General features: G+C 38.2%; 1 pseudogene; it reads left to right on the top strand.

Annotated features, from left to right (window-relative positions):
• Positions 1–3,025: 3,025 nt before the first annotated feature.
• LOC104440732 lies at positions 3,026–26,521 on the top strand (annotated as a pseudogene).
• The last annotated feature ends 1,201 nt before the right edge of the window (positions 26,522–27,722 follow it).

The following is a 27,722-nucleotide window of genomic DNA, read 5'->3' as shown; positions in this document are numbered from 1 at the left end:
CTCCAATGCAGGTTGCCATTGCTGCAAAACTAAGGGCACCCTAGCAATCACGATAAGCCCCCCTCTAGGACTTTTCTGCGAAAATCTCCATCAGGCACATGGAAAAAAAGAAGAAGAAGAAGCCTTGTCCATTAGACATATTACCTCCACCAGATTCAATCCCCACATGTTGTTGAGGGCCAATTCAGTTACCTTGAACAATAATATCCTGCCAATAAAGTAACCCACAAGGCACTCTTGCAGCTTAGGATCAGCAGCCTCAAGTATATCATCAAATAACTCAACCGCCGGTTTGTTGTTGACATATGAAGGAGGAAAATACTCCAGATCATAGCCCTTTGCAGCAACCTTGGCTACGCTGGCCCAAGTACGAGCATTCGGGTTCTTGGACTCCTTTCTAGGCTGAGGGTGCTTAGAGCTAAACCTACCTCGGCTTCTACCTCGAGGCCCAGTAGGAGCACGAGGAGACCAAGCCACATGAGGCTCATTGCTCAAGACAGCCAGAGACAGAGTAGCACGTCTTGAATCCTCCTTCGATGTAGCAACATGAGACGAATGGCCATGAACGGGAGGAGGCGGGCTATGAGCACTAGGCCCTTTCCTAGACTTGGATGTCATCGCAGTAGATAAATCGCAACCACAACAACAACAAATGATGAAAAACCCTACCCAAGTTCACACATTATGGTCTAACCTACCAGGGCAGTGCGCCAGTAAGAGAGAAGAGGGAGGAGTCCAGCGACGGCGGCGGAAGATGGCCAGCATAGGGTGGAGGCATCGTCCTGCTATGGGGTCGGTGCTGATGTGAGTGGGGGGTCTAACGACTACGGCAGGGTTTGCGCAAGGTCCCTCGGAGCGATGCGGGCGAGGGTGGAGCCCTAAGGAGCGCTCAATGACAGAGCTCAGTGGCTGAGGGCGAATCCTAGGGAACGCTCAGCATTGAGAAGAGCTCTTGGCGACGGGAGTTTGCTCGGCAGCCAAGGGCGAACCCTAGGGGACGCTCGGCAACGGCGCTCGGGGCAGAGTTCAACAGCAGACAACGAATCTCTCGTGGGCACTCGGCGACAGGAGGAGCACGCTCAGGAGAAGCTCGACCCACCAGCGCTAGCTCAACCTGCCAACGCGGCTGAGGGTGAGGCCCTAGGGCGCGCTCAGCAGTGGCACTTGGCGATGGTGCTCGACGATGGAGCTCAGCAGTCGATGATGAACCACTCAGGAGTGCGCTCGGCGACTTTCGTTACTCGCTCGGGAGCCGCTCGAGAGTTATTTTCCATGATTTGTGTATCTCAATTCTCAAGATATGGTAGTGGAGTGTTGTTCCTTATCCAACAATCTATAAGAATTGTATGAACCACCTCATAAAATGTGAACTCCTTATCTAGCCTTTTTACTTCATGTGCATATATAGCTTTCTTCACTTTTCAATCATTAAACCCCATATTTCATAGACTAGGTGAGGATGTGACTTATCTGTGTCATAAATTATAAGCATGTCATAAATAGGAGCTATAAAGGAAAATATATAATCAACTGAATCCTACCAAGAATCATCCAACACCTTCTCCCTAACAAACTTAGCCTTCTCTTAATTATCATCTCGATAGATATTTCATTTGTTACAAGTCACCATGTTTTAAAGACCACTTTTTATTAACTTGAATCTCTTAAGCATCACAATCATCGAAGCAAAATGTGTATCCACTATGGAAAGCAACTTCAAACTAACAAACTTACTATATATTATTAATCTCACGGAATGGTTCGTGATGAAATGTTTGATTTACATAACTTCCTTAATAATATATGAAATCAAACTATATTTCTCATGAACTACTTGATGCTACTATCCAAATATGGAACTACTCATATATTCATTTTCCTGAACACTTGTAGACTACCAAAAAATAGCTTATGCCATTGTTCTTTCGTTGCAACTTCTAACAAACTTGTTAGACAGCTTAGCATCTCATTTTCTATTATCATTTGGATTTTGGATTCTGTTGCTACGCATATCCACTCCACAACGGCTAGTTTTGCTAATCCAACGTATATTATCAAATGAACATTGTTGTCACAATATCAATTACCTAATGTAATAGCTAATCTTTAGGTTTGTTTGTGCTTTTTATGGAAAAGTTATATCAAGATATATTGCGATATTTACCACTTATGGTCATCACAGTCTTTAATAATTGTCACGAACATCTACAATTACTATAGTAAATATTATATTAAAGATAGTGTAGAAATCATCAAAATCAATTGTAGATGTTTCTCCAACAGGCATAAACATTAGAACACCAAATAGCCAAACGAACAGGTAAGAAGTTAATATGGCTTGAGAGTTGGACTGTGGTAGATTCTGATGGAGTATGCGGAGCAACTAGGACATCTCAAGTCCAACATAAGACAAAAAGAATAGTTCTTATGTTAGGAGAATCGTCGACATCCTCTCTAGACTGAAAAGATTGTGATCAATAAATAAAATTTAGTATTCATGAGCCTCTTACATTACTGCAAAACATGGTAAAATTATTTGAGAAGATGCTGCATCCCAATGTTTTTTGCCTATCTTTAAGAAAAAACTAATAATATGTAATGTCATTCCTGAATTTTTAATTTGTTCAATACAGATTCTGAACTTTTAATATATGTTCAATCTAATCCTTGCACTATATTAAAATATTCAATCTTGTTCTTTTATTAATTTGAGTTTAGGGGCAATATTGAGCATTTTTTATATAGTCCATGGACTTAATTGAATATGTATAAAAAATATAGAGACTACATTGAATAAATTAAAAGTTTGGGGATAACATTGCATATTGGACCAAAGTTCAAGAATCATGTATGTAATTATCCCTATCTATAAAGAAGAGAATACCAAATCAAGAAAGTAAATTGTTCAAATGATTATAATTGACCATGAACAGGAATGCCCGTCATTAGTCTTCGTCTTCGTCAATTAGTATGACTTTGTAAGTCCAATGAATAAGCCAAAAACATTAGAGAAAGACCATAACTTAGTCATGCATAACGTCAAATGTTCTTATCCGTCTCGGACCTCTTTTCCTTATTTCCTTGGATACCATCACTCGCTCCCAACGTCCCGCTTCTTCATCCTTCTTCCGTTTTTACTTTCTTCCCTTTTTCTTGGTGATGATTCATCTGCCTCTGACGGTCTGTTTCACACACTCACTCTTGTTGGTTCACTCAAAGCACTCGCTATATGTTCTTTCTTGTTTCAAATTTTGCTCGAGGCAATTGCTCGGTACTTTGTTTGAAATCAATGGAGTTCTAATTTCTTTCGGGTCATAGCTCAAAGCATTGTTTTGGTGATTGTAGACTTTTCAAAGCTCAAGTCAAGTTGAGGAAATTTAATTGGGATTTTAGTTTGGAACACAGGGCAATGGCCTGTGACTTTGCTAGCACTGCAATCTTCAATGGACTGTGACTTCTTGTGACTTCGCCACAGTGAGTTTTCTTTCTTAACTACTTCTAATTCCAAATTTCCCTGCAGTATTGATGATGGATGTTTCTGAACGTGTGCATTGATTTGGCGGAAGTTTTTGCTGAATGATACTTCTGCGTTTAAATAGTTGCAGTGCTAACTGAAGCAGTTGTGATGGACTCTTGCTGTTGTAGGAAAGGATTCATCTTGATTGGAAAGCGAAGAAGTACTTACTTGAACTTACAGATACCTTACACGATCATTTGAAAGATGGGTTTTGAGCCGTTGGAATGGTATTGCCAGCCGGTGGCGAATGAGATTTGGGCAAGGAGCGCAGACAGCGCTTTCGGTGCATACACACCTTGTGCTGTTGATTCCTTGGTCATTTCCATATCTTATTTGGTTCTTCTGGGCCTCTGCTGCTACCGAATTTGGTTGATCAAGACAACTTCAAAAGTCCAGAGGTACCGCTTGAGGTCGAAATGCTACAACTATATGTTGGGATTGCTTTCTTTTTACTGCACTGCCGAGCCTGTGCTGAGGTTGGTGATGGGCTTTTCTCTTTTCAATCTGGATGGTCAGACTAGCCTCCTTCCATATGAGGTAGAAATTTACTCTATCGAAAACCTAACTTCATCTCTCCAATGTTCACATAATCTTTCTCTGTTTGATGAACAATCTTGATTTGCTGGTTATTTTGTTTAATGTGTGGTCATGCACATCAACAGAGTCCCATATAGCCCATTTGGTAGCTAGTTGCTCGGCCTTAACAAAATAAGAAAGCATTAGACCGAAATTGTTCACTAGCACGTTGACTCTCCTTTCTTTTTTTAATTTCCACTGCCTTCTTTTGGAAGAAGCCTGGCACCAGTAAATCTCGCAGGACTACTGCAATCCTCATTGCTGCAACATTCTGCATACTTAGTGTTTTGATAAATTGATGAACTTTATGGAAAACATCCTTCTTTGCACATGTGAGTTTTTCCAACTTCCATAGGTTCCAAGTTTAACCCTCTGAGTCAGCAATGGCTAACAGTTATAGTTAACTGTAAAAATCTGCAACTCTATTTCTGCTGCTGCCATGCTGCGCATTTCAATGCCGTTTGCCGACTGTTGTCTGACCATAATAGATAGCAATCTGTGTCATACTGTGAGTCTTCAGTTTACCAGTCCGCAACAATCTCAAATGTTGATTTTACCAAAAAAAAAAAAAAAAAAAAACAATCTCAAATGTTGCTATTTTACATTGGCCAGCAAACTGAGAGTCTAATTCATTTTGTTCCTTTTCGCCTTGGCAGATGATTTCATTAACCATAGAGTCTCTTGCTTGGTGCTCCATGCTAGTTATGATTGGCCTAGAAACGCACGTTTACATCCAGGAGTTCAGGTGGTACGTGCGGTTTGGACTCATTTATGTTCTGGTGGGGGAAGCTGTGATGCTCAATCTCATCCTTTCGATGAGAGACCACTATCAGCATCATAGGTTAGTTTTTATCCTTCAGCAGACATTTATACACAATTGAATGCAAGTATAGAAATTAAAGGTTGTTATTAGATGCTCTCTCTCTTTCTCTCTCTTTGAACTATGCAGATTGATGAAAATAGTCAAAAGAACTAACTTTTCTATTAAAATATATTATTGCAGAGGATATATTTGCAAAATTTTTCCATCCATCTCTTGCAATATGGTTAAATTGCTACCTTAAACTGGCGCGTGTAGCTAGTAGTACTATTTCATGTTAAGTAGCTTTCATACTGTATATGTATTTTCTGGAAGCATGCCTCTGTCAAGTCGCCATAATTAAGGTGACACTGATTACTCTTTGGGAATATGACACTAATTTTGATTGGTCAAAGATGATAGCCAGTTGTAGATTTAGTTGCCTTAATCAACTCTAAAATTGGAAATCTTCTTTGGGGACTTAAAAACTTTTTGGAACCAGGTTATTCTGTCATAATGCATCACAATGTTCTAGAGTTCAAGATCCATATTCAGATGTTCCGGGGAAGACCTAATATGCAACTTATTTATCCTGCAGGTCTGCACTTTATCTGTGTATCAGCAAGGTTTTTTGCCAGGTTACTTCTCTTTCAATAAAACTTTACTCCTGACCCATCTGTTTAAAACTTTCCTAACCTTTTGAACAAAAAGCTCCTGATAAGAACATTTGTCAATTTTTATAATTTCTTTCTGTCCTTGGTCGTCTTGATCTAAAGAATCCCGACTAAATCTTCTTCTTTTTTGTGCTTCTTTTGGTGTAGGTTTCATCTGGGATTCTTCTTTTGGTCTACGTTCCAAATCTGGTTCCTTATCCAGAGTATACAATGATCCAAACTGAGCCTCTTGATAGTCTTAAATACGAGGCTCTTCCAGGAGAGGAGCAAGTTTGTCCTGAAAGGCATGTCAACATTTTTTCAAGTGAGTGATACCGGAACTTCAATTTTTCCTATCCAATAGTGCTGTTTTGTTTTCCATAAGACCAGACCAGTTCAGCTATTCTTTATGGATTGACATATCAAAGCACTGCTTCTCGTTCTCCAATAAGCACTGTTACTGAACTAGTAATTTGGCATTTGATTGTCTGCTTAACAAGTCCATTTTGCTTGTATTACTTGCTTTCTGATGGTGGCATTTATTGGTTCTCTGTTTGTGCATATCTCTTGCTCGCTGAAGCATATAATAGCTTCACTTGAAAATAAAATTGAAATGAGACACTTCTTTGGGGTCTAGTGAAATGGAACGTTGGATTTTGTTTAATGTTTTATTAATCAGATGCTTTTTCTTTTGTTGCTAATGATAATAGCTCTCTCTCTCTCTCTCTCTCTCTCCCTAAGGGATATACTTTGGGTGGATGACTCCACTTATTCTGCAAGGCTACAACCGGCCAATTACCGAAAAGGATGTTTGGAAGTTAGACTCTTGGGATCGGACTGAGAGGCTGTTTAAAAGGTTTGCTTCTGTCACTTTTCTTTAGCTGTGTCCCAAACGTTTTGTGTATTCAGATGCAATTCTAAAGCATCACAGTTATCTCATATTTTGCAGATTCCAGAAATGCTGGGCCAAAGAGTCTCAAAGGCCCAAACCGTGGCTTTTAAGAGCTTTGAATAGCAGCCTTGGGGGAAGGTATGTATTGGCTAAATTGCGTCCCATGTCCCATTCTTCATTCCAATTTCGATTTGACAGTGCACTGACATCTGTCCAGTGCTATTCTGTAAGATTCCTCATTGTTTGAACGTTCCCCATCTCATTTTACTCGTTTCCTTTACTTCTTCAGGTTTTGGTTGGGAGGCTTCTTTAAGGTATCATAGGTACCCTTCATTATCTAATTGAACACCGGGCTCATTCCAAAATGTTCGGATTCCTTAGTAGTCGTGAATGGTGCTCAATCAAATGTTGTGATTCCTTTCCTAGTGATTTTGGTCGAGCAGAACATTTAAAACTGATGAATCTGAAAGAAAAAAAAAAGCATTTTCTGAAAAACTGGAGTCTCTAGAAATTCATCTCATGATTGAGCTTGAATGATCACTATAATAACAATACTTCAAGACCATTCTGTTCACTTCAATATGCAATGCTCATTGGAAGCTTAGTAACTCTTTCTTACAAGAATTACTACAGATTGGGACCGATCTTTCCCGCTTTGCAGGGCCCATATTGCTGAACCACCTCCTTCAGGTAAGTTGTTCCAAGTCCCTCTCTCTCTCTCTCTCTCTCTCTCTCTCTCTCTCTCTCTCTCTCTCTCTCTCTCTCTCAGATGATTGTGTAGGCATCAATTTTCAAATCAATGCTGGACTGGACTCTACTTTAAAGATTTTGATGAGAAATATGTGCTTCATTATAAAAAATTATTTGCATGGACTTTCCTCTTCAAATGATTAGAATAATGTTCGATAGGCCATCTTTGGATGGAAAACTTCCCAGGGAGGGCAGACCGTAGCAGAAACAGAATTAGCATGTTTTTCTTAGGGTAAAACGTCATTTTCTAGTAATTATTTCACTGTGCTCCATGTATTGTGGTGACAGTGTAGCTGCTTCAATATGAACAGGTCGAAAGGAACAGCAATGGCATAATGACCATAGGGACTATGATTAATTGAATGAGAATCTCATCATTCTGTTTTATGGCACATTGACCTTGAATTCTCAATCACCTTGCCTTCCATGGCGAAAAATATTCTGCACAGAGACGGACCTTTAGTTTTAGTATTTCATTCAACATCATGGTGGATTATTTTAGGTGCTTCAGGAATGGATTTTTTTTCTGATGCCTCTTTCATTGCAACATACAGTCAATCCAAAGAGGGGACCCTGCATGGATTGGTTATGTCTACGCCTTTTTTATTCTTCTCGGTGTGGTATGATCCTTTTTTGGTTTTTTGTGAAGGTTTTGATTTATGTGAGGAGACAGAATCCTTTCCTTCTAAGTTTGCACACCATTAAATTTTCATAGTGCAATATGTGAAGAAAATATAATCATCACCTCTGTAAACAGTAAATTCCCATGTATATTGCATTTGTCTCTAAAGTATATTTGTAATTATATGCCAACATTGTCTCCTTTACTCATATTTATCAGTGCCTCTGTCTTTTGGTTCTGATTCCATGATCATGTCCTTTCATCAATAAAATATGTGAAAATTACTGTTTTTGGACATGGTATTGACTTCTGATTGGACTCTGTTCAGTTGTTCGGTGTGCTTTGTGAAGCCCAGTATTTTCAGAATGCATATCGGACAGGATTTAGGCTGAGGTCAACTTTGGTAAAATCTCTACCAGATGTGTACTAATCCCCAGTATCAGATGTTTAGTCTAGGTTCTTCTTCGTCATTTGTCGTAGGTGAGCAGTTAGCATAGCTTATTTAACCTAACTGGTAGGTGGCGGCCATTTTCTGCAAATCCTTGAGACTCACTCATGAGGGTCACAAGAAGTTCCAATCTGGAAAGATAACAAACATGATAACGACAGATACTAATGCACTTCAGGTGAGATTCTTACCTCAGACATGACTATGACGTTGCTACTATAGTTCTCTTATTGCTGCAACATGATTTAGTTAAGTCAATGGTGACATCTTACTTAGTTCAGTAATCATACGCACCACTCTTCTGATTTTGCAAAAGAGGATTTTCTGAAATGCATCTTATCTGATACCTGACATTGTTCAGCAAATATGCCAACAACTTCACATCATATGGTCAGCTCCGTTTTGTATTGTCATTGCCATGGTTCTTCTGTACCAGCAACTAGGCGTTGCTTCGCTGCTTGGATGTCTCATGCTTGTCCTCATGATCCCATTGCAAGTAAGCTTGTGCTTTCTTATTCCCTCAAAAGTTCATCCTCTCTATAACATCAGTAGTGCTGAGTTCTTCCATGATTAGTAACCATTTACCAATTTAAGTCAAAAGCATATATTTGCTAATATTTGTGCTGACTTGGAGGTCCCATTTGTCTTTAACTTAAATTGTTAGGAAGGGGGCATTCTGATCTAGGTACCCAATAGAGGTTGTTTATCCACTGAAACTTCTATATAGTAGCATTTGTATCGGAGTAGTATTGCTGACAGGCAATATCATATTGGTATGGTACTTTGTGCTACAATGCATACTTTGGGCAAGCCTAATCTGGTTGCTTAAGACACGAATGCAATCAAATCTTATTGCCATTATGACCAAAGGATTGCGGTCCAACAAGTAAAGATTTCCATGAGTCAAAATTAGCGATGTCTGCCTACACTGCCTATTGCTCATTAAGAAATTCTCAGACTCATAATCTCTGTATTATTCGCCATGTGGTTAGCTAAAAGAGGTTTTCTTTGCCACTTCATCACTCTTATCTCATGGATTAATATTTATATCATATTTATTAATCGTCTATCTGTCAATCAATTGGCTTTCATGTTCTAATCTTTTACATGGCTAATTAGACGGTCGTAATCAGCAAAATGCGAAAACTTACAAAGGAAGGGCTGCAGTGTACTGACAAGAGAGTCAGCCTCATGAATGAAATTTTGGCCGCAATGGACACTGCGAAGTATGTTGAATAAGTGGGAAGCTCTGGCCTACGTTTTCTTTGGCTGTGTTCTTTTTATGACGAATGAAATTCACTGGAAAAATTCTTGCAGATGTTATGTTTGGGAAAAGATCTTTCAATCTAGAGTTCACGAAGTACGAAATGATGAGCTTTTGTGCTTTCGTAGAGCACAACTACTATCTGCGGTATGAATGTTTTCAAAATTAAGATGATCTTTTGCCTTCTTATTGTGGAATTATCTATCATCTGTATTGACAGTTGGAAAATTCTTTCTTTCCCCGATATGCATGTTTATGTCAGTATCTAATACATATGTATGAGCACACACATGTACACCCACACCCACAAATCCACACACTCGCGCGTGCGCGCACCCAGAGAGAGAGAGAAAAAAAAGAGAGGGAGGGAGAGATCAAAATACCTCAGTGGCAGGAAACTGCTTGTGGGAAAAAAAATTTGTGAACCCACTATTTATGGAAGAACGTGTCTTGGCTTTCTGTCTGGGATAAACTTACCAAGCAGACCAACAGCAGTTAAAATACTTTCGTAAGTACCTGTGTGCTAGCAATTCAAATTTTTTTTTATTTCTTTTCATACATGAGACGAAGTTAGTGTAAAATTGAGAAAGGTGATTGATTTACTGTGTCAAATCATCCATCTGGTCTTGGACTCCATTAACCATTTCATGTAAGCTGAGTAGTCATAGGCTTATACTAGCTGTTTTTGAATTAGCAGATTTATTACCAAAATTTGCATGGAAAAATAGTCCCCATTTGTTTCTCAACTAGCAGTAGACAAATGAATTTGGATCCTCTTTGTCAGGGGGGTGAGGGAGCTAATGGTCATGGCATTTTCTCCTCCATAATGCTAGATGGTTTTCTATATGTCTGAGATTTTAACTTTGATGGCAGCTCAACAGCTTTGTACTAAACAGCATCCCCGTCATCGTAACCGTTGTCTCATTCGGGACATTCACTTTACTTGGTGGCGATTTGACACCAGCGAGAGCATTTACATCACTTTCTCTTTTTGTGGTGCTACAGATTCCTCTAAACAGGCTACCTAGCCTGATGTCTAAGGTTCTTTCATTTCATCCTACCCTCTTTTCTACATCTCTATACTCAAAAGGATAGTCTACTGATCTAACCATTGTCAACATCAACACGTGCAGTTATTATGTGGATAGTGGAAAATATCATTTTGTTTTTCCTCCTAATTATTTACTTTGGATATGTTGTTCACAATATCCCTCATCCAGTTTAAGTATTCATTCATCTTGCTTTTGTGAATGATTGACAATATTGAACTGCTAGAGAAATGAGATAGTATATCTGTTACAAAGCTAATTAGAGAACCCACAGCAAATAGCAAGAGAGAAAGAAGGAAGAGAGAAGGAATAGAGAAGAGGAGAAGAAGGAGAACGTAAAAGAAAGAAACCAAGAGGGGGCTATAGATTCCTGTAGTAACAGAAACCCTACACCCATTGTGTTTATACTAAATATAAATTATATATGACCATAATACCCTTATGTAAGTAAAAAAGAAATAAAACTTTGAAAAAATATATAAATAAATAAATAACTCAATTAAAGTAACTTTAACACTCCCCCTCAAGCTGGAGCATATAGGTCACCTATGCCCAGCTTGGAACAACCAGCAACAAAAGCACGAAATAATGCTTTGGTGAACATATCAGCAAAATGAACAAAATGACAGTTAACTTCTATATGCTTAGTTCACTCTTGAAAAACAGGATTCCCAACAATATAAATAGCTTCTTATTATCACACATCATATCAATAGGTTGATTAATAGAAAATCCAAGCTCCTAGAGAATAAATTTCAACCATAACAATTCAGCCATAGTATGTGCCATAGCACAATATTCAGCCTCCGCACTAAACCTGGCAATGGTAGTTTGTTTCTTGCTTCTCCAAGGAACCAAATTACCACCAATAAAGGTGCAATACCCAATCGTAGACCGTCAATCATATGTTGACCCAGCCCAATCAGCATCAGAATAGCCAACCAGAGTGGAAGAATCGTTGGGTTTATAAATTAGTCACTTACCAAGAGAGCTTTTAAGATATCGAAGAATGCGACAGACAACATCTCAATGAGCCTTCTTAGGTGACTCCATAAACTGACTCACCACACCAACAGCAAAAGAAATATCGAGACGTGCAACAGTAAGATAAATTAGTTTACCAACTAAACGTCGATACTGATACTTGTCTTCCACTTCATTTCCATAATCAATTCCAAACTTTTGATTTGGATCCATGGGAGTATCAACTGGCTTGGAAGCTAGTGTACCAGTCTTAGACAAAAGATCAATAACATACTTTCACTAAGACAAATTAATACTTTTTTACTTCGTAAAACTTCAATACCCAGAAAATACCTAAGAGTTCCCAAGTCTTTAATCTGAAATTGCTACTGAAGAAAGGACTTAACCTCAGAAATGTCAGTCATATCACTACCAGAGACAATTATATCATCCACATATACCACAAGAATGACCACCCTCGATTCCTTCTTGTGAACAAAATAGAATGATCAGAATAACATTGGTGGAAACCACATATGGAAATCACTGAACTAAAATTTTCAAACCATACTCTTGGAGACTGTTTCAACCCATAAATGGCCTCATGTAGCTGACATACTTTACTATGATTCTCCCCCTAAGCAACATACCTAGGAGGTTACTCCATATATACTTCTTCAAATAAATCGCCATAAAAAAAAAAAAAAAAAAAACATTCTTGACATCCAATTGATATAATGGCCAATCGAAATTCACAGCAAGAGAAATAATAATACGAAAATAATTGAGACGTGCCACGGGAGAAAAAGTCTCAAAATAATCCACTACATAAGTTTGAGTAAAACCTTTAGCAACGAGCCGAGCTTTAAGACGCTCAATTGAGCCATCCAGATTGTACTTGATAGTGTACACCCAACGACACTTCACCACATATTTCCCAAGAGGAAGATCAACCAATGACCATGTTTGGCGAGACACCAGAGCTTCCATTTCCACATCCATAGCTTTTTTCCACTCAAGGCAAGATAAAACCTCAGTGGTAGAAGTAGGAATTGTGTGAGTTTGTAATGATAGAGCAAAGTCACGTAATGGAGAAGGAAGATGTGAGAGAGACACATAACACTCGATAGGGTAAGCCAAAGAGGATTTTTGTGTGCAAGAACGAGTACCTTTGCAAAGGGCAATCGGAAGATCGTTCGAACCAGGAGACAAGGAGGAAGATTGAACGGAGGGCATGGAAGAGCTGGAGACTGGTGGTGTCATAGACTGCTTTCGCCACTGATACACCTGCAAAGGAGGAGGTACTGGAGAAGGGCTAATAGAATCTATGGGGATAAGTTGTAGGATAGGAGGATTAGCTACAATGTCAGTTGAAAACTCTTTACCCTCAGTAGAATAGTATAGTGTGCCCTTGAAAAAAGTAATACCAACACTAACATATTGGATACAAATTGTAGGATCATAACACCAATATCCCTTCTGTGTACATGAATACTCCAGAAAAATACATTTAGTGGCGTGAGGAGATAGTTTATCAAAACCGAAACGTAGGTTATGAACAAAACAAACACACCCAAAGACGCGCGGGGTAAGAGAGAATAATGGCTTGTCAGGAAATAAAACACTGATTGGTGACTAATGATTGAGGATAGTGGAAGACATACGATTTATGAGATAACATGCGGTAAGGACGGCATCACTCCAAATGATTTTGGCACATGCATGTGAAATAAGAGTGAACGAGCAACTTCTAGAAGGTGACAGTACTTTCTCTCGGCCACACCATTTTGCTGAGGGGTATAAGTACAACTTGTTTGATGTATAATGCCAAGATTAGAACAAAACAAAGAAATTGATTTTTGTGTATATTCTAGAGCATTATCTGTTCGCAAAATTTTAAGGGATGTATAAAACTGATTAGTAATCTCACGATGAAATAATTGGAAAACATGTAAAAATTCAGAATGGTTATGAAGCATAAAGAGCCATGTTAAATGAGAATAATCATCCACAAAAGTAACAAAGTACTTAAAACCATTTCTACTAGCAACACGGGAAGGTCCCTAGATGTTCGAATGAACAAGTTCAAGTAAAGTAGATGCATGAGAATCATTATGACTAGGAAAAGAACTACGACGATGTTTCCCAAGTTCACAAGCCTCACACTCAAGAGTAGAAATTGATTTACACTCGGGAATTATTTGTTGTAACTTAAATAAAGATAAATGCCCTAAATGAGAATGCCATAATAGGGGGTTAATAGAACTAGCAACTAGACCATTGGCGTCAGTAGTGGAGACACCATTTAGATAGTAGATTCCATCACATTCATGCCCTCCACCAATGATCTTTCTTGTCTGAAGGTCCTGAAAAATGCAATAAGATGGGTAAAATGTAACCGAACAACTAAGAGCTTTTTAGTTAACTGACTAACAAATAACAAATTTAAAGGAAGTTGGGGAACATGTAAAATGGAGGACAAAGATAAGGAAGATGTAAGTGAAATAGTCCCTAACCCAACCACTTGAGTTGAGGAACCGTTAGCTAAAATAACTTCTGATGAAGGACTAGAGTTATGGTGGGAAGAAAATAGTTCTTGCTTACCTATCATATGACTAGAAGCTCCCGAGTCAATGACCCAAAAGGTGCTAGGAGACAAAGTAGAGAAAGAGACCATGTTACCTGTACGTGCAAGAGTGGTGGTGGATGAGAATTCAGAAGCCTCTAGTTGTTGGACACGCTTGATGAGTTGTGCAACCATATTATCTCGAGCCGTAGACTTAGAAGAACTACCCCCAAGTGGGATAGATGGGTTCATGTCGCTGTAAGACACATTTCCAGCACTCCCTTCAGACGCAACAGTATTTGCAGTAACTAATCGTTGAGCCCACTCAGGCTTGCCATGCTTGGCACAACAAGTGTCAACAATATGACCGGATTTGCCGTAGTACATACACTGACGGCTATCTCGATCAGAACTTTGTCCACTACGTCCACCACCACGACTACAACCTCCTCGAAACCACGACCTCTGTTGGAAAATCCACCACGACCACAACCACCACTACTAGCCACAAATGATGAATTGTCTTTAGATGACATAGAAGACGGAGGGACAATGCGCTGAATTCAACAAAATGCTTCATTCATAGAAGGAACTCTTTCTCCAGCAAGAAGCTAACTCTTCACGGGCTGTAAGTCGGCATTCAAGCCAGATAAAAACTTGGCCACTTGAAATTCAGCTCGTTGTGTCATAAGTCTCTCAAGATCAGTAGTGATTGGCTAATAAGGTTGAGTTCTTCCCACATACCTTCTAAAGCACTATAATACTCTCCAAGAGACTTGTCTCCCTATTTAAAATTAAAGATCTTCTCATATAAGTTCATAAAACATAATTTTTGTCTTGTGAGTAACTCTCCATAAGATCATCTCATACTCCCTTAGTAGTTGTGTGGAACATGACATTAGCAGCAATGAATGGTTCCATGCTATTCCATAACCACACCAAAAGTTTATCATTCTCTCTCATCCAATCACTATAGTCTCTAGAATTTTCAGGAGGAGGGTCTCTGGTAAGATAATGGAGTTTCCCTTCGGCCTTAATATAGACCTTCACAGCTTAGGCCCATAACAAGTAATTGGAGGATCCATTTAATTTAATAGTGGTAATTTGAACATTGACACTATCTATAGGAGCCTTAGTATTCATGACGATAATCTCAATATAAATGTATCTACCACTAATCCAGAAGGCTAAACCTTTAGTGCAAGAATCAAAACAACAACACTAATGTATAATCAGATGTAATTGGCTCCAATGCTGAAAACTCATAAATATAAACTACTGTATAGAAGAAAATATCTAATCAGAAATCTCGATTCAAATAATTATATGTTTGACGGAAACCCAGCAAGACCAGTCAACCATAATCAATGAAGTACTTTGATTCTTGAATCTGCTAATCAGTAAGTGTTGTAATCCATGTTCACAAACCGAACCTAATGAATCTGATATCTTCTGATCCCATATGTATCAAGACTTGAAGAGAAAACGCATAAAAATTGCAGCTTTAGGTGGCTGCACACTAGAGAATAAGTAGGGTTACTAGGGGACTCTCAAACCAACAATACGATCAAGTAATCAGGTAGTTAGATCTACTCTAATACCATGTCACAAAGCTGATTAGAGAACCCGCAGCAAATAGCGAGAGAGAAAGAAGGAAGAGAGAAGGAATAAAGAGGAGGAGAAGAAGGAGAACGTAAAAGAAAGAAACAAAAGAGGGGCTGTAGATTTCTATAGTAACAAAACCCTACACCCTTTGTGTTTATATTAAATATAAATTGTATATGACCATAATACCCTTATGTAAGTAAAAAAGAAAAAAAAAATCTGAAAAGAAGAAAAAAAACTCAATTAAAGTAACTTTAACAATATCAAAGGTGAACTGCAATAGATCATTTTACTGATGGGTTTGATCCTTTGAGTTGGATAATAAAACATGCAAAAAGTGGACGATCATTTCTTGTATACTACATTTTTCTCAAACTAAACTGATTGTGTAGTTGTTGAAATAGCATAAAAATGGAAATTAAATTAGTTGAAGGTTAAACCTGTGACAACAATTTGATAACTAAATGGGAAGGCTAAACCCATTTTGTGATAATTAACTCTGTAACAGATTATCTCTTCATTAAACTGCATTTATAATATTTGGAAAGTGGAAGCAAAATTTCTGTTTTGTGCTTATTACAGTTCTTTATATTTGCTTTCTCAAAGAAGATGCATATTCTCCATCTTAGATCTGGCAAACTTATTGTTAACTGTGCTTGCGAACACATGTATGTCATATTTCAGTTTCCAATCATTCTTTTGAGTCCCAGGTTGTTGCCGCAAATGTTTCCCTGCAACGTTTGGAGGAACTTATTTTAACAGAAGAGACAGTTGTAGTTCCAAATCCACCGATCGAGCCTGGACAGCCAGCTATTTCAATCAAAGATGGGCACTTTTCATGGGACTCAAAGGTCAAATAAAGATTTGCCTCATTTTTTCTGGCAAAATCACTCACCTTTTCACTTTTGAATGTCAATAAACTGTTGACTTAAGTATGTTTGAATTGTCTACGTTTTAGGGGTTTTAACACCATTGACCGTGCGTTTATAAACAAAAATAACCACTCCTGTGATTTGAAGGATAAGGGCATATTGAAAGTTTTTCATTAACCCAGAAGTTAGTTGATGCCATAATCAAAATTTAAAGCACGGCTTCATTGAACAACTTAAGCATTTTTTTTTTTGAAACAACTCAAACAATTAGTTAAGTGATTAGTGCACTCACAAGTTCTAGAAAGGTGACCAACCGTGAATGGAAACTTTTGCTAATTTCTAGAGTGCAATTTTTCGGGGTGAACTCACTCTTGCTAATTGTCTGAGGTGGTAGATAACTGATCTCAAAACTTAGAGGAATGCATCTCTTTTTCCATTATTTTGAGGATTCAAGTTAATGTAACTACAAGTTAATGTAACTACAAGTTAATGTAACTATGTCATTCTCACCGATATAAGCATTAGAATATTTAAATAATAAATCACACATTCATCTAATAGTTTAAACTTTTAGAACAATTGGTGGTTTCACAAAATCTCATATGGTATCAGAGCTAGAGATCCTAAATTCATATTTTACTAGGCCTCATTTGCCTCCTCAATTAAATTTTATGCTTAGTACTAGGTAAAAGACCATACTAAGCATGAGTAGAGTATTAGAATATTTAAATAATAAACCACATATTTATCCAACAGCTTAAGCTTTTAGAAAAATTGTAGTAATCCCACAAAATCTCACAATAAGATATGATAATTTATGGAGGTTTCCAGTCCTTTTGTTGCTGTATCTTTTCTCAACTAGAGGCTAAATTTTCAGCTAACTTCAGGCAGAAAAACCCACATTGTCGAACATCAATCTGGACATACCAGTTGGTAGCTTAGTTGCTATTATTGGTGGTACTGGAGAGGGAAAGACATCTCTCATATCCGCAATGCTCGGAGAACTCCCTCCTATCTCCGATGGGCGCATTATTATACGAGGAACTGTTGCTTATGCTCCTCAAGTGTCGTGGATTTTCAATGCCACTGTAAGTTGCACAGTGCTGGTTTTGTTTTTCTGTCAATGTTGGGAACAATATCATCATTTTATCTTGTGTCCTAATCCCTAGTGTGCGATATCAGGTGCGTGACAACATATTATTTGGGTCTGAATTTGAACCAGAAAGATATTGGAAGGCAGTCAGCGTTACCGAACTGGAGCATGATCTTGATTTGCTTCCAGTTAAGTGGGACTCAGTGCTTTGCAAGATTCTCTTATTAACGTGAAATGTGATCCATTAATTATCTGTTTCAAATTAATATTTAGGGTCGCGATCTTACGGAGATTGGTGAAAGAGGGGTCAATATAAGCGGAGGGCAAAAGCAGAGGGTTTCTATGGCCCGGGCTGTTTACTCGAATTCAGATGTGTACATATTTGATGACCCGTTAAGTGCTCTGGATGCTCATGTTGGTCGACAGGTATGATATTCATGACGCGGGATATTAGTCACTTTAGATTACCCCAGGTGTAACAATTGATGTTATAGGGCTTCAACAATTACCTGTATACTTGAAAAGCTTTTTACGTGAAGCATGCAGAAATGCTTCGGTTAAAGATAACTTGCTGCAATCACTCTTGGAATAATTGAAGCAACGTCTGCTAATTTTAAAAGTATTTTCTGATTTGGGACTCCTCAATTTTAATTTAGGTATATCTATTATTGTCTTTGTTTCAGCAGTTTTTTTTTTTTAGTTATTAACAGGGGGGTATCCAAACTTTTGGCTTAACTGATCTCCATGTCTAAAGTGAACTTTAGTTTCATATTTATTAGATCTTACATTCAGTAGAATCTCTTATACTAACCCACAGTCAGTCACAGGTGTTTAATAGTTGTATCAAGGAAGATCTGCGAGGGAAGACGCGGGTTCTTGTCACGAACCAGCTACATTTTCTTCCTCAAGTGGATCGAATCATTTTGGTTCATGAAGGAATGGTCAAAGAGGAGGGGACTTTTGAGGAGCTCTCTAGAAACGGGGTACTGTTCCAGAAACTTTTGAAGAATGCAGGAAAAATAAAGTTACAAACAGAAGAAGAGGAGAAAACAACCACACCAGCAGCTAACAGCGTTGTTAACGAATTGCCAAAAGATCAAAGACATGGGAAGAAAGGTAAAGGAGGGAAGTCGGTACTTATTAAGCAAGAGGAGCGGAAAACGGGCGTCGTGAGTTGGGAAGTCCTGATGAGGTAGTAAAATCCATGATATGAAGCTTTAGTTTCTAACACTTATTGTATGGACAGGTTATTTACAAAATAGGCTTATTTCTGGATAAGAAATTCAAGACCAAAAAGCTTTCATGAACTCTACAATGGAAGTAGGGTTCACATAAGCCAATTAGATTACCTCAACATATGTTTGATATCTCAAATAAAATGTTCAAGAAAGTCCATGCAACACCTAATACTGCTAATACTGTATGGAGAAAATATTGATGTAGTTGTAAGTTTGTGCAACATTTCTTTCTCAGGTTCACTTGACATCACTCAAAACGTGGTCTCAAGGTACCTTTTCCTGCGATACTTAGGTTTCCTCCACATGATAACCATGTGTCGTGCATATCATTAAATGTTTTTCCACACCTACATCGATGCATTTGCAAATTCATTTTTAGTGAAAACCGAATAGTGTGTTTTGTTTGGTAAAATGTTTTTTCCCTCTATTTTTATTGGGACTCATAAATCTGGACCACATTGTATAGAATTAAATAGCAGTAATGCTACTTATCTGTGACATGTATTTGAACTTATTTTCTTTTTCGCTCAATCCATTTTTAGGTACAAAAGAGCCCTAGGAGGCCTGTGGGTGGTGTCAGTATTCTTTATATGCTATATTTCAACTGAAGTTCTTCGAATTTCAAGTAGCATTGGTTGAGTTTCTGGACAGATCAAAGCACTTCAGAGAACTACAGACCAGGATTCTACATATTGATCTACGCACTCCTGTCCTTTAGTCAGGTACGTCAAAATTCGGTCGATGCATCTCCTAAGTTTAATATCTTTTAGGCAGTAGCTTGCACTTCTATACTTTCTTTCTTGATTATTGATGAAGTGGGAAAGCCACGTTACCCCTTAGTCCTTGAGTTTGGACTACACTACCTTGTTAGTAGTGCAGAAAAGATGAATGTAATTTTAATGAGAATCTGACAGTATCATACAGACTATTTGCTAGCTCTGCTATATTTATAGAATTTTGTGTTTTAGAGTCTTTGGTGCATCTGGGAATATGTCACCTGAAGTGTAGGTCTTTCTAGCAACTTCCGTGATGACTCCCATGTTTCTGTGAATCAGGTGACCGTGACACTGACTAATGCTTATCGGTTGATCATTTCAAGTCTTCACGCGGCAAGAAGATTGCATGATTCTATGCTCCAGTCTATATTAAGGGCACCGATGCTTTTCTTTCACACCAACCCAACGGGAAGAATAATCAACAGGTTTGCCAAGGATCTAGGTCACATAGATTGCAATGTCGCCCAATTTGTGAATATGTTTATGATCCAGGTCTGGCAGCTACTTTCGACTTTTGTGCTTATAGGAATTGTGAGCACAATCTCTCTTTGGGCCATAATGCCACTCTTGATCTTGTTTTATGCTGCCTATCTGTATTATCAGGTGAGCACAGTCTTGTTTAGGCCCTAATGCTTTTTCAAACATGGTTATACTTGCAACAAAAATTGCCAAGCCTTGTCCCACTAAGTGGGGTTGGTTATTTTCTTTTGCTACATAAGTTGACAATGTCATGTAGTATTTGCATTTTTTGGTGATGCTTGCGATACTATGCACCGGCATTAAAATGTTTCGTAGTGGAAATTCTGAAACACAATTTCCCTTATCCTTCTACAGTATGAAGCAACATGGCTTTTTTCCTTTATACGAAACAGTGATAATAATAAGCACAAACGGCTCAGAATGAAAGTTCCTTTTATCAATCCTTTTGTCATTTTTCTTTTTTGGTAGAGGGGGTGTTAATACGAAACAGTAGATCTCGATAGCATTACACCTCTTATTCCAAAAACGGACATTACAAGAGACATAACTTTCGTACCTAGTGACTGTTCTTTAGAAATTATGACGCTCAACTGATTGAAAAAAAATGTTATGGTGCTCAAGTGAGCACCATGCTAAAGTTATATAACACATGTCTTTGTCCCCTCTTCTTCTAAAGGATGTTTCATCCTCTACCCATCGCTAATTACTTTGGAGGTTTTGATGTAGTTTCCTTTTAATTGTTTGTCTCGTGTTGTTTGCAGAGTACATCTCGTGAACTGAAACGCTTGGATTCAATCACCAGATCTCCTGTATATGCACAATTCGGAGAAGCACTGAACGGCTTGTCGACAATACATGCATATAAAGCATATGATAGATTGGCCACCATTAACGCCAAGGCCATGGACAATAATATCAGATTCGACCTTGTCAATATCAGTTGCGACCGTTGGCGCTCCATTAGGTTGGAGACTCTAGGAGGCATAATGATCTGGTTGACTGTGACTTTTGCAGTCATGCAGAGCGGAAAAGCAGAAAACAGAGCAGCATTTGCTTCAACTATGGGTCTCCTCCTCAGCTACACTTTGAATATAACGAACCTTATGAGCGATGTTCTGAGACAAGCAAGCAGAGCTGAGAATAGTCTAAATGCCATAGAGCGTGTGGGTGTATACATAGAGTTGCCTTCCGAGGCTCCGGCTATAATAGAGAACAACCGGCCCCCTCCCAGTTGGCCTTCATTGGGATCAATCGAATTCGATGATGTGGTCCTTCGTTACAGACCTGAACTTCCTCCCATCTTGCATGGATTGTCTTTTACTGTAGCGCCCCGTGAGAAGCTGGGAATAGTCGGAAGAACTGGAGCAGGAAAATCTAGCATGATGAATGCTTTGTTCCGAATCGTTGAGCTGGAAAAAGGAAGAATCTTGATTGATGGATGCGACACTTCTAAAATAGGACTGGAAGATTTGCGGAAAGTCCTTGGCATCATACCACAATCACCGGTTCTTTTCTCAGGTAGGTACAGTGAAATTATTTTATCTACCTAACTTATTTGTTAAAATTTAGCTAGCAAATTCATGCTTTTCAGTCTTCTCACTGGTTGATATTGCTATGTCCTCAAACCAATCCATAGCTGAGAGTTTTCTCTCTCACTTATTATGTCCAATATTGGAGCTCCAGAACATTTTATCCCTTGGAGCAAGCATCGGTTCACAAGAGCTACTTACAATTCTGGCAATCCAAGTCTTTTTTCAACTGCTCTGGGACGGTTGCTTTCTTTTTTACATGAACAATCCAGCTGACCAGTCCTAATCAGTTCATATATCTTGATTCACTGTCCTCCTACTTCGATTTAATTCCAAGGAATATTCTGGATAAAAATGACCAATTTTGTTTTAATGTGATGTCCGATATTTCATGTGAAAAAGACTACAGTACGAAGCATAACTGCATACACTGAACGCCATTACTATGGAATGAGAAGCTGCTATGATATACCCAAAAGAAACTTTTAGAATCCATTACTTTTGGAGACTAAATATCATCTCCAATAGTTTCTTTCTTTTCAATTTTGTGTAGGAACTGTTAGATTCAATCTCGACCCCTTCAATGAACATAAAGACGCTGACCTTTGGGAGGCTCTGGAGAGAGCACATTTGAAGGATGTCATCAGAAGGAACTCTTGTGGTCTGGATGTTGAGGTGAGTTTGCAATTAAGTTACATGATGCAAAATGTTGATGACGCGATCATTGCATTTCCTACTGAATTCAGGTTTACGTTGATGAAAATACAGGAATTTACTTAACTATGTTTAAGAGTAAAATGTTTTAAGTCATGAAATTGTCTTGTGAAGGAAAGGATTGTTAGACGTTGCCTAAAGCATGCGAGAGTTGAGATAGTGATGATAACAATTGACTAGTTTAATGCCCATTGGCAGAGAGAGGAGAAAAAATGAGTTAAATTGATACAAGGCAAGTGGCGTGAATTAGTGTTCAGCAAAAAAGTTTGACGTGCGTATGCAATAGATTCTCAGGGAAGCACTATACAGGAAAAACATCGATATGCATCCTATACTTTTAGAAACACAAATTATGTATCTAAAATAAGCATGTATGTTAGAAATTTTTGAAGTTAAAGGAGATGAGACGATATTGGTGATAAAGAAGTAGCTATAGTCTTCTATGTATGATTATAAGTTGTTTGAATACTCTGCTTGCAATATGGTTAGCTCATCTCCCTGGAGAAATCTCCGTGGAGAGACTAATTTCATAATATCTGTAGAGTTTCCATTAAATGCATAATATCCCTCCTTCTGAACTAAATTATAGACCACAAGGTAGAGTAAAAGAGCCATCATATCTGGCAAAGACATGGTGGTATAGCGGGCAGAGTGGTATAGACGTTGGAATTGTTTTACCTGCGAAAATAACTGAAGGATCTCTTGTATAACATTTTCTCGATACATAAAACATTGGTAAAAGTATAGCACAAGTGTCAAAACTTGGCATGGGGGACACTGAAGCGTCAAAAGTTCTGAAATGTACACTTCAAGTGCCACTTTCTTTGAAAAATGGGAAATTTAAGTGCCAACTTCGGCAAAGGATGCCGGAAATCCGACGTGGCTTATTTTTAATCATATAAGTTGCCTACGTGGCTCAACGAAAAGCCGAGTCGACAAAGAAGAGCCAAAACGACGTCATTTTGCCCCTTATTTGAATTTTAATATAGATATTAATTTAATTAAATATAAAACCGCATGCTCTCGCCAAAAAGTGTTGATCTTTTTTAATTTATTTTTAAAATTAATTTAATTAATATTTATATTAAAATTCAAATCCATGGCAAAACAACATCGTTCGATTTATCTAGCTATGTCAACATGCAAAACGACATTATTTTATACTTATCTCATCAAAAAAATGTCACATTGGCATTTGGCCGGAATTTCTCGCCCTTGACACTTAGGTGATTTGTTTTTCTCTAATTTTGGCACTTAAATGTATTTTTGCGAACTTTTGGCACTTAAGTGTCTCCTGGGATAAGTTTTGGCACTTGGGGTATCCAGTACTCACCTAAAGCCTTAGAATCCATTCATTTCGTAGAAAATATTAAATTTCTTAAAAAAGTTTTCAAAAAATCATTTTCCAAGAAAATAACTATATTTTTCGGTATTCGACTGAAACCTGAAATTTCAGTGGAAAATATTTTTTACTATTAAATAATCTAATTTTATTTTTTGGGAAAAATTACCAAAAAATTTGATTTATATTTATATTTTTGGGATTTTTGAAAAAAGAGCCCCAAGTGCCCTCATTTTCTCAAAAAAGGGCCCAAAGTGCATATTGTTTCACAATAAGAAACCGATCAATGACATTTTTGTCATTTTCCTTCTTCTTTTTTCTTTTTTTCTTCATTATTTCCTTTCTTTCTAGTTCTTCTTCCTTCTTCATCGATGGCGGCCGACCGGCCATCGACAATGCCTATAGAGGGCTAGGCGAGGGTTGCCCTCACTCAATTCAACGAGGGCCACCCTCGCGGCCATCAGTGAAGTTAGCCCCAGGCAATGCTGACCCTTGCCAAATCTAGCGAGGATGGCCTCACCCACGACTAGCAAGGGCTCGCTAACCTCGTCGACAAATGTCGATGAGGGCTTGCAAGCCCTCGCCTAGGGCCAATGAGGGCTAGACGCCCATCATCAACAGCAGCCAACGAGGGCTCGACGGCCCTCGCCGACCCCAAGCAAGGTAGATCCTCGCCCACGGCTGGTGAAGGCTGTCAAGCCCTCACTAACGGCTGTGAGGGGCAACCTCTCCCCTAGGGCAAGGGTTGCCTCACCCAGGTGAGGCCATCCCTCGCAAGATTGAACAAGGATGTCCCTTGCCCAGCCCTCTACGAGCATTGTTGGTGGCCAGAGAACCAAAAAAAAAAAAAAAAAAAAAAAAAGGAAAGAAAGAAAAAGGAAAATGACAGAAATATCCTTGATCAGACCCTTATTTAAAAGTATAACTACTTCATACCCTTATTTGAGAAAATGACAGCACTTGGGGCCATTTTTTAGAATTTTCCATATATTTTTTTATAAAAAATTAATTTTTAATTTCTTTTTCTTTTCTTTTTCCTTTTTCTTTTCCTACCTCCTTCTTCCTCCTCCATCCTCCACCACCACGTGCCTCAATGATGGTCGGTTGCCCAGCGGTTGACCAAGATGCGAATCGCCAAATCGGCAAGCTCAATGCTCAACCAATCTAGGCAAGCTGCAAGCTTGCCGACTACCTAGATCAGCCGAGCACGGGCCAACTCTAGCCTCGCCCTCGTCGGGTCTGTCCTTGGGGAAGCTAGAGTTGGCCTATGGCCAATAGTTGATTGCTGCTGTGGTCAGCGACCAACCAAGGAAAAAGAAAAGAAAATGGTAGAAAAAAAAATTAAAAACTCAATTTAAAAAAAAGAAAAAAATAAAATAAAAGAAATTTGTCTTTGGTGAAAGAACATGAGGTGGAAGAAGTTATGGAAATAGAAAACATTTTCTCCACTTTTGAAGATGTTTTTCCTAATAGTAAAAAACTTTTTCCTTGACTAGTTCATTTTCCATGAAATAAACGCCAGAAAATTCGAAAAATGCTTTCTTGGAAGTTATTTTCTATGAAACAAAAGGAATCTTAACTAAAGTTGAGATGTCGATTTATATATATGTTTGGACTTGTCTATGTGCAAGTGGCCGATGTAATGCTCAGCATTATTCTATTGGCTTTATAATGTATCCATGTGTTCTTTCTTATAAGTTAAGAAAGACGAAGCTAAAAATCTCCATTGATATTGATGTTGGCTGTGTGCTGTCAAGGTTTCTGAGGGCGGAGAGAACTTCAGTGTCGGGCAGAGGCAACTGCTGTGTCTTGCTCGAGCGTTACTAAGAAGATCAAAGATTCTTGTTCTCGATGAAGCAACTGCGGCCGTTGATGTTAGAACCGATGCTCTCATCCAGAAAACCATCCGTGAAGAATTCAACGACTGCACCATGCTCATCATAGCTCACAGGCTTAATACTATCATTGACACCGACCGAATTCTTTTGCTTGATGCTGGCCAAGTATGTTCTAACATTGCTATTCATCATGCACACATCAGTGCTAGCTTAAAATGCATACTAGCGGTCTGTCATCATGGATATGTGAAAGTGAAAGTGACATCCACTCTTATCTCTGAAGTATGATTATTGCGGTGCTTGACGCTTCTGAAAAAATAAGAAGTGAAATTAATCCTCTAATTCGATTTAACATAAAAGGACCGTGGCTCCCCAATGAACTATTCATGCATTTCAATGTAGCTGCGTTTCTTCTTCTTATTGTCGTATCAATTGCGATGCTTTCAACTTTCACTTCAGGTTGCAGAGCACGATACTCCAGAGAATCTGCTGTCAAATGAAGCGAGCGCATTCTCTAAGATGGTTCAAAGCACGGGGTCTGCCCATGCGCAATATCTACACGGCTTAGTCCTACAAAGGAAAGAGAGTAGGCTATGGATGGAAACGAAACGTCCAGACATCGAGAGACCACGTTCAGCCTCTTCCTACTATTCTGCCTCTGCCAATGTTGCCGGAATGGTCAGCCTCAATTCCAACAATGCCCCACAGATATTGAACATTGAGGACGACAACAACAGCAGTGAACATCCTTAAGAGAACAAAAGATGCAGTCATAACTTGTAGCACTACCACCGACACATGACACAACACAACACAACAATACGTTATTTCTCAAAAAATAGAGAATTCCAATACTTTGACACATGTTGTATATTGAATGCATATTTTTATATATAAACACAAATAAATAAATAATAATAAGAGCTTGTAATGAATTTACACTAAACACATTAATAAAATATATATTAATATCATTCATTGTTTCAATTTTCCATTGCAATAATCCATAAAATTTGGAGGAAAAAAATAATAATCCACGTTTCACTATCAAATTTAATATTTAACAATAGGCCAAAAAAAAAAAAAGTCAATCCACATTTTTTTTTTTTTTTTTGTCTTGGAGGAAACTGCCCGGCCGATGACCGCATGCCGTAAACTTCAGGTGACACTTAGCGGGAGGGGCCCACCACCCCGAGTCACACTTAATACACCTAGCGCCTCCCCTGGGTTTTGAACCCTTCACCTCTTCGTTGAGGATCAATAGAGTCTTAGCCAGTGGAGCCACCACGGCCGGTGGTTCAATCCACATTTCACTATCAAATATAACAAAAATCATTCATCTACATTATCCACTTTTTCTATATATATATAACAACAGACTCCATCTTTGGCTCATCAAGTGAAATGTTTCAAATGCATCTCCATCAATATCCTACATTTTGGTCTCTCCTTCTGCATATTGTGGATTTTTTCTTAATTGAAGACATGCTGTGAATGAAAATCAAATCTTCTGATTGGGATCATCTTATTTCATCTTACTAAGTGCACAAAAGAGTAAATACTCCAATTTCTCTTAACATATGATGAAGAAAAATGTTGTGTAAAAAGCTTTAAGGCTATGTTTTAAAGCATAAGTGCGATGTATCGTGATTAACCCACCAAGCCTTAGGATTCATAGAATACCGATTTTGAAGGGAATCAAAATCTCTAAAATCCCCATTTACACCTGCAAAATCCACATACTCTAAATTTAACTTTTTGTGCTCATCCATGTTAGGAAAGTATTTCCTAAAACATTTTAATCTTTCTTATTTGATCTCCCTATTCTTATATGGAGAAACTAAAGTAGGATATTCATTGAGCCATTGATCATTGTAGTACCTTATTTATTAAAATAAAATAAAAATAGAAAATCATAATAAGTAAGAGGAGGAATAACTAATAAAATAATAATCTCATATAATTTTAGAATTTACCTTAGAACTATGGCAAGTGCCAAGCAATGAAGTGGAGTGTTGTTCCTTGTCCAACAATCCATAAGAATTGTATGAACCACCTCATAAAATGTTGACTCATTATCTAGCCTTTTTACTTCATGTGCATATATAGCTTTCTTCACTTTTTCAATCATCGAAC

This window comes from Eucalyptus grandis, chromosome 4 (assembly GCF_016545825.1).
Source record: "Eucalyptus grandis isolate ANBG69807.140 chromosome 4, ASM1654582v1, whole genome shotgun sequence".
Classification (NCBI taxonomy): domain Eukaryota; kingdom Viridiplantae; phylum Streptophyta; class Magnoliopsida; order Myrtales; family Myrtaceae; genus Eucalyptus; species Eucalyptus grandis.
Note: the sequence above shows the minus strand (reverse complement) of the source record. Positions and strands in the feature narration are given on the sequence as shown.